The following is a 14,635-nucleotide window of genomic DNA, read 5'->3' as shown; positions in this document are numbered from 1 at the left end:
ATTTGTGACATACTTTATATTATGACCTGATAAGAGATTTGGATAGGGAGTATTTATCAAGGTATGCATAAGAAGCGGGGAGGGGGCAAGGAGAAAGTTGTAAAATGTATAAAAGTATACCCCTGTGTGCATTTAGTGTTACCGGTTTCACATGAGTGCCATTAGTATTAGTATTAGTGCCATTACAGTACCTGTCATTGTCACCATTGTACGGCCACAACGCGACTGCAGCGCCTCCGGCCAGTCCCTGCATCTCCCTGTAATTGGCACTAGTGACCCGCCGCGGCCGCACTGGATATCGCGCGATACTGGATGGTGAGTAGAATGAGGTGGGCGGGCATCGGGAGGCCACTATGGGCACCGGGCGAGTATCGGAAGGCCACTATGGCAGCTATGTCTATCCCAACTGAAGTGCACCCGGCGTATAAGACGACCCCCCCACTTGGAGGCATGGTTTTCAGGGCAAAAAAGTAGTCTTATACGCCAGCAAATACTGTAATTTATTATTTAAGTGAATGATATCATGTTATGGTGACCTGATCAGATTGCACTGCAGGAAATGGTATTTTGATCAGGTTGCCAGGCAGCAGAAACATGTGGGCAAACACGATTTGATCACAGACAGGTTACTTTTTATGTTTATGCACTAAACATCTGAGCTCATCATTTTTGCTCTTTCATCCATTTCTACATTGCCTACAATTTTGATCATAAAATCATGTGACATGATTTAATAGGGCATATTCAATTAGCCGAGGGCACTTTATGTCATACTTGCCTACCTTGCTGCCCCCTCTGGGAGGAGGCAGCATTGTTGGTGCATGAGGGCGTGGTCAGGGGCATGATGGGCCATCCAAGGGCGTGGTCAGAGCCAATGTGGGCTGTCCGGGGGCGTGACGATGGAGAAGTGGGCAGTCCATGGGCGTGACATCACGTCACCGTGGCTCCGCCCCATTATACAGTGCCAAGAAAATAGGCACTTTATAGCGGGGGGCGGAGCTATGATGATGCGATTCAGTGCAAATCGTGTCATCGGATCCCCTCTGCCACCCACTTGTTCTATGCTGTGGGTGGCCGAGGGGGGGAGTGGGGGGCCTGACAGGAAAAACGGGAGGCTTGCCCACCTTTCCGGGGGGGCGGGAGGGCCACCCGATTTTCAGGACCCTCCCGGCCATTCCGGGAGGGTAGGCAAGTATGCTGTACGTTAGCCCGCAGTAAGCTCCGCAGCTACATGAATATGCCCCAATCTATAAAAATATACAGAAAACCAACACATTTCATAAACAGATGCACGCACACTTTTCACTTTCAGGAAGTCCATTGGTGAAAATCATACTCAACTACTTTACATTTCTGCAGCAGGTTACATTGGTTTCCACAGGGAAACATCAGGGTGTAGAGTGGATCTTGATCCAGAGGCACCAACAGGCTAAAGCTTTAGGCTGTCCCAGGATGCATTGGGGCCTCCTCTATAACCCCGCCTCCAGGCACTGTGAGCTCAGTTTCAGTTGGTGTCTGCAACAGCAGGTCACTTAACAGGTGGGCTGCACTGGGCAGCCCTGAAAAAGCTTTTGCTGACAGAAAATTTCTACAAAACTGGGCTGTCATTGCTGTATGTCATGGTGACACTTCAGTGCTGCAGTTCCATCACCTCCCAAGTGGCGTCGCATACTCCCACGGCCTGTTCCCAGGTACTTGCAGCAGAGACGCTCCGGGTTTAGGCACACGGTCGCAGTCGCTCTCCTGGTTTGCGTGGCTGCTACGGGGAGGAGGTAAGAGGGTCCCCCAGGTGGAACCCGCCATTAAATCGTGTTCCGTCCGTGACCTAGGGAGATGGGTCGTGGCGCTGGCGTGGACACTGTCACCAAGCAGGGATCCCACTAGACCACTAGGGCAATAGAGCACAGCTCAGGTGTAATGACGCCCCATTTAATAAGGCTCGCTAGTACCTGGGGTGGAAGTCCAGCATAGGGGAGCTGGCGCTTGACCTGTAGCCTCTCCCCGGCCCAGGGCGACATCTACTGCAGATTTTCCCGCCCTGGAGCTGCCTCACACTCTCCTTCACTCCCTGACTGAGACGCTAGGCGACATCTTATAAGCATAGTTGCAGCTAGTCTCTGGGACTGCAGGGCAAGGTCTCACTTGTAAAGCTGCCTGTATACAGCGCTGCAACTATACACACAAGAGTATTCTACATGTCTTTATACAAACAGCGTTAGTTAAGAAAAAGTGTACCTATTACAGGATATATTGTACGAGTATTCTGATATATACCTCCGGTCTAGGGCCGTGATGTGTTATATATATATATATAGTCCATCTAACAGCGGCGGCACTCAGCGGGACTTACTCAGCGTAAGAAGAAAGGAAGAGACTAAACTCAAGTCCTTATGTTAACGTTTCAGTTTATAACTTTCGGCAGAACACCAAATACAGTAAACATGACATACCTTTATACCCTCACCATTCTTGTGAACGCTGCCCGTGGCTCGGTCACGCCGGCGGGGGGATAACGTCATCAAACTGCACCTCATGCAGCGCGCTCCTCCCCGTCGTCGCTCCGGTTACCATAGGGACTGAAATAAACAAACACACCCGCTATGTAACAATTACAATATCCTAGGAAACAAAGAGGACAGACACATCTAGTTAAATGTACAGCTCTGATGCCTGTCTATTTGTCAGTGTCCAACAATTTCAACACTGTACACATTTAACTGTAGACCAAGAACACTAGATTACTATTAGTCCATAACTAATCAATGAAGCAATTTAAACTGAAGTGCTCATTCAGGCCACCCGGGGTCATGGTATTGAGGCGGTGTATCCACCTCGCCTCTCTCTCTAACAAAAGTTGGTTTCTATTACCCCCTCTGATTTTTTTTGGTTCTTGGTCAATAATTTTATACTTTACCTTACTCGTTTTTTGTGTTTTTACAATCTCTCCCACCTTTGAGTCTAAAACCTTCGAAAAACATTTTAGAGAAGAGTTAGAAGTTACTGGGTCGAACTTAGAACGAGTCCTTAATTTATTGGGAACGTCTGATATAGTCTCTGATTGTGGGAGTCCCACAAAGTGTTCTTTCAGGCGTAGTCTCCTGTTTACGTTATAACAATCTACTTTCCACTGAAAGTCATCAAATTCAGCAGTAGGTATAAAGGATAGACCACGATTAAGTACTGAAAGTTCATCTGTAGATAAATGTCGCTCCGATAATATGGGCTGCACTGGAAGGTGACAGCCAAGCACAGCCAGTGGCATGGCATTTCGCACAACAGAGACATGGTCTGGCGACACTAAAGTATAAAATTATTGACCAAGAACCAAAAAAAATCAGAGGGGGTAATAGAAACCAACTTTTGTTACAGAGGGAGGCGAGGTGGATACACCGCCTCAATACCATGACCCCGGGTGGCCTGAATGAGCACTTCAGTTTAAATTGCTTCATTGATTAGTTATGGACTAATAGTAATCTAGTGTTCTTGGTCTACAGTTAAATGTGTACAGTGTTGAAATTGTTGGATACTGACAAATAGACATGCATCAGAGCTGTACATTGAACTAGATGTGTCTGTCCTCTTTGTTTCCTAGGATATTGTAATTGTAACATAGCGGGTGTGTTTGTTTATTTCAGTCCCTATGGTAACCGGAGCGACGACGGGGAGGAGCGCGCTGCATGAGGTGCAGTTTGATGACGTTATCCGTCCCCCGCCGGCGTGACCGAGCCACGGGCAGCGTTCACAAGAATGGTGAGGGTATAAAGGTATGTCATGTTTACTGTATTTGATGTTCTGACGAAAGTTATAAACTGAAACGTTAACATAAGGACTTGAGTTTAGTCTCTTCCTTTCTTCTTACGCTGAGTAAGTCCCGCTGAGTGCCGCCGCTGTGAGATGGACTGTTTATACCTTTGGGTACAGGAAGGCACCAGGGCAATAGAAGTCATGAGGTATTGAGTGCCGGTCAGCACGCTGTTATATATATATATATATATATATATATATATATCTCTTATGTAGAAAAGATTGCACACACTAAGAATCCATCATAGGTGCAGGGTCGCAATTTATATAGAAGTGTCCATGACATCAAACTCCACCAGGGGCTCAGGCACGGACAAGACCAGCACACTTGGTTAAATGCATAAACGTGATATATTTAAGCCATATCAGCAGCATCATAATAGGCACTTAAGGATGTAATTCAGCACATCATACTTTACATGCTAAAGTAGAAAATGGAGACATCAGCTCATCCGTACAGCTGTTTCAGTCCCAACCGTCATCAGGGGAGAGTTCATTCAGTAATGCACAAACGCTGACATTTAAACATGTCCACATAGTTGTCATAATCATGATCACCTGAGCGTCATGGCGCCAATGCGTGCCGCACAGCCCATCAGTGACACGCTGAATGTCTGGGAGCCGTCCGCTGTCGATGACGTCACGCCGGAAGTGACGTCAACCGACACGGCTTCACCCGGCAATAACAACGGATTTCCTGGTTACCAGGCGGCATAGCAGCAGCTGCCATAGAAACGCCAAACATAAACACACCTTAGTGAAATAGACAAGACAACATCAATTAAAATACACAGACAATGTTTATATCTAGAGCTTATAAACGAGATGTGTGTTTATTAAAAGATAGAGTAATTAATTGTACATAGATGACATCTCGTTCTCAATAAGCATCTGGATATATCCAAGTACAAAGAACAAACAGACCGCTTTGCAGATCAAACCGACAAAAACTATCATTATTTTATATAAATGTCTGCAACACAATCCTGTCAGTACTTAATCATAAATACACACCATACAATTCAATACGCTAGTGTTTATGAATAAAGATGGAGCTCAATGTGGGTCTAGGAAAAAGAACAAAAAAGTTAAATATAAAAAAAAAAAAGTTATCTCTCAATAAGTCAGGGTATCACGCAACCACACTCAGTCCCTCAGGTGCCATTGATTTCAACACATATATCCAGTGACATTCCTGTCTCAACAACAATTGATGTCTGTCACCACCCCTACGCAATGGGGGAACATGATCTAGAGGCATAAAACGAAAGTCATTCAATGTATGTCCCAAATTCACAAAGTGCCTAGCAACTGGAGGCGTAGTCGGTTCCATTTTCAGTGCAGCCTTTTTAATGGACGACCGATGCGTAGCAATTCTTTCTTTAACCATGCGAATGGTCTTGCCCACATATATTTTTTTACATGGGCATAGAATAGCATAAGTCACAAATTTGGTCTCACAAGTTATCCGATGGCGCAACTGGAACCGATCTCCACTGACTGGATGTACAAAAGCATTGCCCATAAGCATAAACCTGCAGTTAACACAAGAGCCACACTTGAACGCACCATTTTGTAAACTCAGCCAGTTAGTTCCAGACTGCAGTCTGGGGTTGACATTTGAATAGGAAATACGCTCCTTGAGATTTCTGCTCCGCCTGTAGCAGAATAGTGGCTTACTTGCGCAGAAATTGCTCATAATTGGGTCAGTCTGTATGATGTGCCAATGGCGTACAATTGCCCTCCTTATACAACTGGAGGAGAACGAAAATGTGCTGGCGAACACAAGTCGTTCATCTTCATTCACTCTTTCTTTAGGTTTCAAAAGTTCCTCACGCTCACATCCCAGGCACCGTTGTACAGCCAACTTGACTTCTCCAATATTATAGCCTCGTTCAATAAATTTCTGTGCCATTTTGTCAAGAGCCCCTGGTATTTTGTCATTATCAGATGTGGTTCGTACCACTCTCACCATTTGAGAGAAAGGAAGTCCTTTTTTGAGTGGCTGCGGATGGAAGCAGTGTATTTTTATCAGTAGGCTTTCTATATAGCTCTGTAGAAAAATGATCTCCATCAATGCTCACTAAGACATCCAAAAATTCTATATGAGTGCTGTGGTTGCATGACAGACTAATTGACCCTGGCTTACTGTTCAGTCTATCTACAAATTGATTCAAAGCCATTTCACTACCCGTCCATAACATAAACAAATCGTCTATGAATCGTACGTAAAAGCCAATAAACCGAGAAAAATCAGGATCAGACATCACATGTGTAGTCTCATATTCAGACATAAATATATTGGCATACGATGGGGCCATGTTAGACCCCATCGCCGTGCCAATAAGCAGAAAATAAAACAAATTATTGAATAAAAAATAATTTTTGTGTAATATGATTTCTAGCTATAGTAATAGGAATTCACTAGGAGGACCATCGTAGTGCGGGCTTGTCGTAATGGCCTTTCTTACTGCATATATGCCCTCACTGTGATCAATATTCGTGTATAGACTGGTGACATCCATGGTCACCAGTATACAAGTTTTAGGAGGTTTACCAAAACTTCTCAATTTATTCAGAAAATCAGACGTGTCTTTGATGTATGATGTGGTGTTTTTAACAACCGACTGTAAATGGTAATCCACAAATTGGAACAACGGTTGGCTTAAGGAGCCCATGGAAAAAATGATAGGCCTCCCTGGGGGCTTCGTTAGACATTTATGCACTGTAGGCAAGATGTAGAGAAGACGTATTTTCGGGAACTCTTGACTAAGAAAAGACATAGTTTGTTCATCAATCCATCCATTAGATAATCCCAATTGATATATATACTAGTCAAGTGCAGTTTTATTATCATAATAATTATCTGCATTACCTGTGACTGTGTGTTCCTGTATCTGCTGTGTGGTTTCACTTTTCAGTGTTTCCCAGATATATCTATCACTATATTCTGTACCCTAAGGGACTAGGTGCATCAGGGTCATATATATAGTGCATCACAGTATTTACCTACTACGTGTATTCTACTGTGTACTCAGTCACATAATACCGGATTTATTTGCAGGTGTTGTGTACTGTGTATTCAGTCACAGACTAACGGATTTAATTGCAGGTATTGTACTCTGTCTGGCTTTATCGTGCTAAGTCGCTCTGTTGTTGCATTTGTGTACAATGTCTAACAAGAAGGGCAGTAAGGCTGTGGACGCTCCTGCATCATGCAGAGTATGCGCCAAGGATTTACTAGAGGGGGTAGCTGTTTATGATGGTCTGTGTACTATTTGTCATACATCTCCCAGTCAGCCCACAGCTCCTGTACCCAATCAGAAGCCACCCTGGGCTGTGTTCACAAACCTACTGGGTACTTTGGTGGAACGCCTTACGCCCCTCTATGGGACCACATATGCCATTACAGCCACAAATTGTCCTTAATTTTAATCCGCCTTGGGCCGAAAATTTGTCTAACTAGTTTCAGCAATTAAATCATTCCTTGGTCAGGCAAATATCTACTCCAGGTCACTCTCATGTCTCTGGGTCACCTAAGCGGGCTGCTTCCTCCTCACAATCCACTAATCTCTCAGATGTTTCATCTGAAGAGGAGGGGAGTATACTGTCCTGTCAGACACTAAATCAGGTGTTTCTGATGAGGATTCACCATTGCAAATTGATGTCCCTGCCCTTGTGGTTGCTATTAAGCAAATCCTACAAATCACTACTGTGGCTAAGAAAACTGATATGTTTCAACAGCAGAAGGTGGTTGAAAATCTATTATCCCATTCTGACCATTTGGTGGACATCAGGGAGGAGCCCTGGTCTAATCTAGGGAAGAAATTCCCTCTGTCTAAATAACCCTTGGCTCGCTATCCTCTCCCTGCAGAGTTACATAACGAGTGGAGAAATTTACCGCCAGTGGAATCTCATGTCACCCGCCTAGTGGTGTCATCCACTTTGCCTGCCACCACTGTCACTTCACTGAAGGAACCAATAGATAAGCATGTGGAGGGATGCCTGAAGTCTATTTACTCCCTTACAGGTGCTGTACATAGACCCACTATTGCGGCCTCTTGGGTTGCAAAAGGAATTGAAGTATGGGTTCAGGCATTAGAGGAAGAGCTGTCCGACGATATATCTGACAATGCTAGACAATACCTGTCTCATATTACCACCGCCGCCTATTACATTCAGGAGGTGTCCTCTGAAGTGGGTGTGTTGGTAGCCAAGGCGTTGACTACGTCTGTCCTGCCTCGTCGTATTCTGTGGTTGAGGTCATGGAAGGTGGACCTAGACTCCAAAAAGACCTTGGAGGTACTTCCCTTTAAGGGGGACATTTTGTTTGGGGAAGACCTAAATAAACTTGTGTCTGAATTGGTGGCTGCTAAGACTGCCTTTCTCCCAAATACAAATCCTTCTGCACAGAAGGCTAAAGGCACCACTTTTTGTTTCTTTTGGCCTCAAGGGAAAGCAAAAGGTCAGGCATACCAGAGACAATCTTGTGCTCCCAAAACCACTAAGCCCAAGGCAAAGCAGTCCTGGGTGGCCCGTCAGCCTGCTTCTAAACAAGACAAGCCTGCTGCATGACGGGGCGGGTCTCCCCCTGGGGGACCCCAGGTTTGGAGGCCGACTTCTGCAGTTCACCCATGTCTGATTAAAGACCACTTCAGATGCATGGGTGCAGGAAGTTCTCTCTCAAGGGTATGCAGCCTCCTTCAAGAGATGTCCCCCTTGCCAGTTTTGCACCACGGTTATCCCTTTGGATCCATTAAAGACGCAAGCTCTACAAAAGGTTGTGGGTTTCCTCCTGAATATAGTATTTGTAGTGCCGGTTCCTCTGGCCAAGAGAGGCAGATGATGCTACTCAACCCTGTTTTTAGTTCCAAAACCCAATGGGTCTTTCCGGTCTATAATCAACATCCAATCACTGAACAAGTTTGTGAGAGTGTCTAAGTTCCGTATGGAAACACTGCACTTAATTATACTGGCTATAGAACCCGGAGACTATATGGGATCCCTGGATATACAGGATTCGTACCTGCATATACCTATTGCCATCTCACATCCGCAGTATCTGTGGTTTGCTATTGGCAACCTTCACTATCAATTCCAGGCTCTACCATTTGGACTGGCTATGGCTCCTCGAATCTTCACCAAGATCATGGCCGTAATGACAGCCCATCATTACGGCTCATCAATTGGAATAAATTCTCGCTGGTCCGGGCTCAGAACATGGTGCACCTGGGGGCACTTCTGGACAAACACAGTCATCTACTGTTTCTGTCTCCAGAAAGAGTCCTGTGGCTTCAAGACACGATAAGATGCTTCCTTTGTCTCCCCAGAGTGTCGATACACTCGGCGATGCAAGTACTTGGCCTGATGGTGTCGGCATTCGACATGATAGAGTATGCTCAATTTCATTCTCGCCCTCTGCAGAGGTTAATCCTTTCCAAGTGGGATGGCCTACCTCATTGGATCAGATCTCAGATGATCACTTTGACTCCAGAGGTTCATCTGTCGCTGACCTGGTGGCTACAGGACCAGCAATTGAGCATGAGTGTCCCTTCTGGATCCCCAAATGGGTCCTGCTGACAACGGACGTCAGTCTGAGAGGATGGGGTGCGGTGTTGGAGCAATACTCTTTTCAGGGTCACTGGACCAAGGAGGAATCACTCCTCCCAATAAACATTCTGGAGTTGCAGGCAGTGTTCAATGCATTGACTCTCACCCTGCCTCTGGTACAGAACAGGCCGGTTCAAGTACGGTCAGACAATGCCACTACAGTGACATACATAAACCATCAAGGCCATCAGACCATCGAAGCCACATGGCTATGATGGAAGTGTCAAAAATCCTTAGTTGGGCGGAGCGCCATCTGCCAGCAATATCGGCAGTGTTCATTCCGGTCATCCTAAACTGGGAAGCGGACTTCCTCAGTCGACAGGACGTGCACGCCGGAGAGTGGAGTCTTCATCCAGAAGTCTTTCAAATCCTAGTGGACAAGTAGGGCCTACCAGACATAGACCTGATGGCGTCTCGACACAATCACAAGGTTCTGGTCTTCGGTTAAAGGACCAGGGATACTCAAGCAGCATTCATGGATGCACTGGCAATTCCATGGAACTTTTGGCTGCCATACGTGTTCCCTCCAGTGTCACTCCTGCCCAGGGTCCTGTGGAAGATCAAAGAAGGAGGATTTCTACTTCTAGTTACTCCAGCGTCGCTCAGACGGCATTGGTTCTCAGACCTGCAGGGTCTATTGACAGAGCGTCCTCTTCTACTTCCTCAGCACCCAGACTTCCTCGTATAGGGCCCTTGTCTTTATTCGGACCTGGCCAGGCTGGCTTTGATGGCATGGCTCTTGAAGCATCACTCCTGAGAGCCAAAGGATTCTCTGAGCCAGTCATCCAAACTATGTTAAAAGCCCGTAAACCGGCTTCAGCTCAGATTTATTACAGGGTCTGGAATTCTTACTTCACCTGGTGTTCTGATAAGAATTATGATGCATACATATTCAGAACTTCCAGAATTCTGGCTTTTCTACAACAAGGCCTGGATTTAGGCCTTCGTCTCGCCTCCCTCGAAGTTCACATAGCTGCCTTGTCGGTATGGTTTCAGAGAAAAATTGCGTCTATACCTGACGTTCATACATTCACTCAGGGTGTCTTATGGATTCAGCCTCCCTATGTCCCTCCTGTGGCTCCATGGGATCTGGCTGTTGTCCTGAATGCACTGCAAGAGTCTCCATTTGAACCTTTTGAGATGGTGGACCTCAAATGGCTCACGGCCAAGGTCTTGTTTTTACTGCCCATTGCCTCTGCTAGAAGGGTGTCGGACTTAGGCGCATTGTCCTGTCGTAGACCCTTTCCAATATTTCATCGTGACCGGGCAGTTCTTAGAACTCGCCCAGGTTATTTACCTAAGGTAGTGTCATCTTTTCACCTTAACCAAGAGATTGTGGTTCCGACCTTTATCTCTTCTGATTTGTCCTCCAAAGATCGGCCTTTGGATGTGTTACGGGCTCTCCATATATATGTGGAGAGGACTCCCTTTATCAGGAGTAAATATAGTATAGAATAGAGAAGAGTCGTGGCGCCAACCGATACTAGCTGCAGCCCGACTGGTCAGAAAGGTAACCCCAGTACCCAAATAGAAGCGTAATCAGATAGAGTTAGACCAGAAGATGTGCGCTAATCGGATAAGTAAATATGAAATGGTACTTCCCTTACAAAACCTCTGTCGTGGGATTTACCGTATATTTCAAACAACATGGATCCATATGTGGGGAAGAAAATAAAAATATATAGTGTAGTGTGTTTAAAACAATACAATTTTAATACAGTACACTAACAATTTACAATAAAACCAATGTATATAGGTTGCTGCAAACAAATGATGGTGGATGGAAAATTACCAGAGAATGGTAAAATGAATGCCTTAAATAGTATATTAAGACTCCGGTTTGCTAGGTGGATATTTCTAAAACATCAAAATCTTGAAGTCAAGTGAAGGTGGAGGTTTACCAGATTTAGATGAAGTGAGTGCGTTTAAGATGTTACCCAGGGGAGGTATCGGCTCCGGAACCTATTCTCCAAAGTCCACAACACTCCGTCCGTCTGGCAAAACTTCCTTCAGCAATGGATTGCTTGTCATACAGTGCCGACGCGTTTCGGGATCTCTCCCTTCATCAAGGCTGCATGACAAGCACTAAACAGAATGAGCTATTTAAGCTATTGATGGGAATCACATCCGGGTCAAGAGGGCACATCCTGATGATAATAAATACAATATAAAACATAAAAAATGTCCTTAATTTATAAAACATCAATCAATCTGGATATTATGTATCCAAGGAACCAATATAAAAAAATCCATTTGAATATTTAATAAAATTGAAAATCCCGGAAGTAGTATTTCCCTTACTTCCGGTCCGGCGGTACTAGTCTCTCCTGTCCATATTATTATATATAGTTCGTTGTGTAGGCTTTCATGTATTCCTAGATGCCAGCATTGGTGATCGCAGTGGATAAATAGAGTGTTTTTCTACGTTTGTAGTGCTCCGTGGATCTCCGCCGGGCACTTCCGGTAAATGGAACGCATGGTGGACCGCATGGTGGACCGCAAGCCGGCTTCCTATGACGCACTTCCTGTTCGCGTCTATGAGCCGCAAATCTTAACTATTGCAGACTGAGGACAGATCCTGAGTCTGCAATGTACCTAAATGGAACATAATATAATTGGCTTGACATAAAACGAGGAGGGAGGCTTACTTAAAACTATGTATACATTCCGGAAATTAAAACATAAAAGTTTCTTAATAACAAGAACACGTGACCCACTGTATATATAAGTGAACATAGTTGTCTTATTACTGAATAAGGCTAAAAAAGGCATTTTCAGTAGAATAAAATTAATATGAGGTGATTTGACATAATGAATATGGTAAAGAGATGGAAGAAGCAGAGATGAAGGGGGGGGGCGGGAGAGGGAGTATCTTCAGAGAAACCATTTTAGTTCAAAGTCTGCATTCAAGCCGTTTGGAATGAGGCTTTTTAATCTATAAATCCATTTCATCTCTGTTTTGGCAAGTCTTGTTACTTCGTCTCTGTGTCTCCAAGAATTCTTTATATTTTCAATAGCCAAAAACTGTAAAATGTGTTTAGTGGAGGAGTTGTGTTTATCTTTGAAATGACTGGATAAAGGATGTGTCATGACTCCTTTCTTAATGTTTCTTATATGTTCACTCAAGCGGGTTTTTAGTGCCCGGCTGGTTTTTCCCACATAGAACATATGACAACTGCACTCTATAAGGTAAATCACATTTGTGGTGTGGCAGGTCATGAAATTATGAAGTTTATGTGAAGTCCCATTTGCAGTAAATTCTTCATATTTCGATTTGATGGTTTGTACTTCTCGGCAAGCCTGACATGTTCCACATCTGTTGAAGCCCTTACTTCTAATGGGGTGGTGATCTTGCGATGATAGTGCACTTTTAGTCAGTTTATTTTTCAGATTCGGTGCTTTGCGATATATAAATTTGGGCCTTGCTGGTATAGTGTCCTTTAATAGTGGGTCTCTCTGCAGAAGGTGCCAGTGTTTCTTCACTATTGATTCGATCTTTTTGTGTTGTTGAGTAAATTGTGTGATGAAGGCCAATTTATGTCCACCCTCCTCAGGTTTTCTTTTTCCTTTTCCTTTCAAAAGCTCTTCTCTATCCTCACTCAACACTTCCTCTTTAAATTTTCCCAATCGGTCTTTATCATATCCTTTTTCTTCAAAACCTCTTTTCATTTGGTCAATTTGTTCTTCACATATGTTCTTCTTGCTACAATCTCTTCTTAGCCTGAGAAATTGGCTTTTTTGGACGCTATTAAGCCAATTCATATGATGTTCACTTGATATGTCTATGTAATTATTAGCGTCAGTGGGTTTTTTATAACATTTTGTCTCCAGTTTTCCTTCTTCAATATAGATATTGAGATCCAAAAAATTTATTTCTTTTTGGCTTGTTGTGCAGCTGAGAACCAGATTGAAATCATTGTTGTTCAATGATTGGCAGTAACAATCGAGTTCCTCCTGTGGGCCTTCCCAAAAAATATGATGTCATCTATATAACGAAACCATAGTTTAAGGTTTTTCTTGTAATTAAGGTTTGTTTTCACCTGTTTCTCTTCCCAGTAAGACATATATAAGTTTGCGAAACTAGGCGCGAATTTAGTGCCCATTGCTGTGCCGACCAATTGATTGTAGTAGGAAGTTTTGCCAGACGGACGGAGTGTTGTGGACTTTGGAGAATAGGTTCCGGAGCCGATACCTCCCCTGGGTAACATCTTAAACGCACTCACTTCATCTAAATCTGGTAAACCTCCACCTTCACTTGACTTCAAGATTTTGATGTTTTAGAAATATCCACCTAGCAAACCGGAGTCTTAATATACTATTTAAGGCATTCATTTTACCATTCTCTGGTAATTTTCCATCCACCATCATTTGTTTGCAGCAACCTATATACATTGGTTTTATTGTAAATTGTTAGTGTACTGTATTAAAATTGTATTGTTTTAAACACACTACACTATATATTTTTATTTTCTTCCCCACATATGGATCCATGTTGTTTGAAATATACGGTAAATCCCACGACAGAGGTTTTGTAAGGGAAGTACCATTTCATATTTACTTATCCGATTAGCGCACATCTTCTGGTCTAACTCTATCTGATTTCCCTTTATCAGGAGGTCAGACTCCCTTTTTGTCTTGTTTGGTTTTCACAAACGTGGCTGGCCTGTGAATAAGCAAACCGTGGCGAGATGGATTAGAATGGTGATTGCACATGCTTATGCACAGGCTGGTCTCCCAGCTCCTGCTGCTAATAATGCCCATTCTACTCGGTCTGTTGGACCTTCTTGGGTGGCTCGCCATGGTACGTCCGAAGAAAAATTGTACAAGGAGGCCATGTGGTCCTCTGTGAACACGTTTATTAAGTTCTATGCCTTTGATACTTCCACCTCCAAGGATGCTTCCTTTGGACGCCGGGTTCTCATACCCGCTAAGGCGCATCCCATCCCTTGAAGAACTGCTTTAGGACATCCCCATTGTTTCCCTGTGGAAACCAATGTAACCTGCTGCAGAAAAGGAGTACCTCGCAGAAAGAGAGTTAACAATGGTAAGTCTACCATAACTCTCCTTATCTTTACTCTGTCATCACAGCCACGCCCACATTTGTCGAAGCCAGGAGAGTGATTTACTTTTCTGGGAGCAGTAGGCAGGTATGGAGCAAACACTTTGTGCAACCATTTGCACGCATGAAAGACAAAGTCCTGTCTGATGTTGACAACTTTTG

At 44.1% G+C, this 14,635-nt stretch overlaps 1 protein-coding gene across 8 annotated transcripts in view; it reads right to left on the bottom strand.

The window, feature by feature from the left end:
• The window catches only part of LRRC3B (leucine rich repeat containing 3B), a 495,918-nt gene that overhangs the window by 7,271 nt on the left and 474,012 nt on the right, over positions 1 to 14,635 (bottom strand). The gene's annotated exons all lie outside the window — the stretch shown is intronic.

The sequence above is a fragment of the Pseudophryne corroboree genome, chromosome 5 (assembly GCF_028390025.1).
Source record: "Pseudophryne corroboree isolate aPseCor3 chromosome 5, aPseCor3.hap2, whole genome shotgun sequence".
In the NCBI taxonomy this organism is placed as follows: Eukaryota; Metazoa; Chordata; class Amphibia; order Anura; family Myobatrachidae; genus Pseudophryne; species Pseudophryne corroboree.
Note: the sequence above shows the minus strand (reverse complement) of the source record. Positions and strands in the feature narration are given on the sequence as shown.